The sequence below is a fragment of the Monodelphis domestica genome, chromosome 2, assembly GCF_027887165.1.
Source record: "Monodelphis domestica isolate mMonDom1 chromosome 2, mMonDom1.pri, whole genome shotgun sequence".
Lineage (NCBI taxonomy): Eukaryota > Metazoa > Chordata > Mammalia > Didelphimorphia > Didelphidae > Monodelphis > Monodelphis domestica.
In genome coordinates, this window is record NC_077228.1 from 272146386 (window position 1) to 272148885 (window position 2500).

At 42.8% G+C, this 2500-nt stretch overlaps 1 long non-coding RNA gene across 1 annotated transcript in view; it reads right to left on the minus strand.

Moving 5' to 3' along the window:
• Positions 1–2500, minus strand: part of LOC130457344 (uncharacterized) — a 27576-nt gene that overhangs the window by 23282 nt on the left and 1794 nt on the right. Inside the window, exon 1 of the long non-coding RNA XR_008916522.1 lies at positions 447–2500. This exon is cut by the window's right edge and continues 1794 nt beyond it. This is a non-coding gene — a long non-coding RNA (uncharacterized LOC130457344). The remainder of the gene's footprint in view (positions 1–446) is intronic.

The window sequence follows — 2500 nt, forward strand, 5'->3', positions numbered from 1 at the left end:
GGTCTTGATCAATGACACATGTAAAGCCCAGTAAGATTGAGCTTCAGTTGGGGGGACAGGAGGAGGGAAGGGAAAGAACATGAATCATGTAACCATGGGAAAATACTCTAAATTAACTAATTAAATAAAATTTTCCTAAAATCTAAAAATAAAAACATCTTTAATTGTCTTAAGATCCTATAACACATGGCTGGCTTTACTCATCAGGACCTAACTCATCATCTGTTGCCTACCGCACCCTCAGGTCCGACCAAGTTATTCTACTGTCTAAGAACCTTCAGTGACTCCCTACTGCCTCTGGAATAAAATTAAAACTCCTTAGCCTAGCATTTGAAGCCTTCCACAATTCACCTTTCATCGACTTTTCTGCTCTTACTTCACTCTTCCTCTTCCAGAATTCTATATCTAAGAATTCTCAATTCTCTCTCCCTGCTTGGGATACGCACCGCACCGTGTCTCTGCCGCCTGAAGCGATCTCCTTCAGGACCCAGCTCAAATACTGCTGCCCTCTCGGAGGCATCTCCTTCTCCCCTGCTGGAAGGGAGCTTTTCCTCCTCCGATCTCCTCGGGGGACGCCGGAGCTCACTTTGACATCCTTCCCCGTAGCATCTCCAAATTGGATGAAAGGCTTTTGGAGAGAAGGGATTGTATCTTTCCACCTTTGTTTCCACAGCGCCCGACCCAGAGGTCCTACTGGGGTAGAAGTTTGGTTTAATGGAATTGGAATGATCTTGGGACAGTCTTTTACACTGGCTGGATGGCCCCAGGCAATTGACAAGGTCGAAATAGAAATTGGTTTGGATGGGGGCAGCTGGATGGCTCCATGGAGAGAGCGCCAGACCTGAGGTTGGGAGGACCTGGGATCAGACACTTCCAAGCTGCAGGACCCTGGGCAAGTCACCTAACCCCCACTGCCCAGCCCTTACCACTCTTCCCCCTTGGAACTGATATTTATATCGATTCTAAGACAGATGGTGAAGGCTTAAAAAAGAGAGAGAGAGAAGGGTTTGGACTCTGGCAGAAGATAAATATGGATTTAAGTAAATATATGTGCATATTATATACATATATTATACACATATCCATCTATGTTCTATAACAAAATATGTGTTTAGTTGTGTCCTACTCTTCATGACCCCAGAATTTGGGGTTTTCTTGGCACAAAGATCGTAGAGTTGCTTGCCATTTCCTTCTCCAGCTCATTTGACAGATGAGGAAACTGAGGCAAACAGGATGAAGTGACTTGCCCAAGGTCACACAGTCTCCAAGGCCAAATTAGAACCCTGCTACCCCCAATGCCAGGTCTGGCGGTCTATTCACCAAGACACCTAGCTGCCCTAAATATAAATGTTTTGGACTTTTTTGAGTTTGTTTTCATGCATATGTTTGTTCTCACTTCATCTCCTTTGTGATAAAGTATCATTATTAAATGAGAATTTTATTATTAATTGATTGATTAATTGATTAATCAATATTAAATGAGATAATGGAAAGCACTTGAAAGCACATAGTAGATGCTATATAAATATTAGCTCATGAGTAAGAGGGGTATCTTCCCCAAGTGCCCTGGAGGAATGGGTAGATGAGAATAGTTTGGTCTAATGGTCATAAAGAAGGTTGAGGCAGGATGTGTGGAACCCTTAGAGCTCCATCAAACCTCAAAGATCCCAATGTCATCCACTGCATCGAAGACCATCACTGGTCATTTGAACTTTTGTTCTGCCACTGGACTTTGATGACTCTGGAAGAGATGACGAGTGATGATTTGGTGTAACTCTTCCTTATTATATTTTATTAAACCCTTACCTTCCTTCTTAGAATCACTATGGTATGTAGTTCCCAAAGAGGATAATGGTAAGGGCTAGGCAATGGGAGAAAAGTGACTTGCCCAGGGTCACACAGCTAGGAGGTGTCTGAAGTCATATTTGAACTCAGAACCTCCCATCTTTAGACCTGGCTCTCTATTCACTGAGCCACCCAGCTGCCATCTCTGCCTCACTTTAAATCCAACTCCCTTATAAATCAAACCATCAACCTCATGATGCCAATGGTTCTCTTCAAAAAATGAAGATGGGGCAGCTGGGTGGCTCAGTGGATTGAGAACCAGGTCAGGAAATGGGAGGTCTTGCGTTCAAATCTCGCCTCAGACTTCCCAGCTGTGTGACCCTAGACAAGTCACTATATCCCCATTGCCTAGCCCTTACCACTCTTCTGCCTTGGAGCCAATATTTAGTATTGATTTTAAGACAGAAGGTAAGGGCTATAAATTTTTTAAAAAGGAAAAAGGAAACAAAGATGAACAACATTATCAGCAGGAGCATCATTTAAAGCAATTAATTGCCCTTGACTTTTTTTTTCACGTGTTCCTGCCCATGGAATTTCATGTTCTATGATCCATAAACTAGTATTGAAAAGTTGGTTTGTTTGGGGGTTATCGCTAAATGGTATTGTTAAGGAAACTGTAGAAAGCCTGGCCTTTGGAGATACATATCAGGCTTAT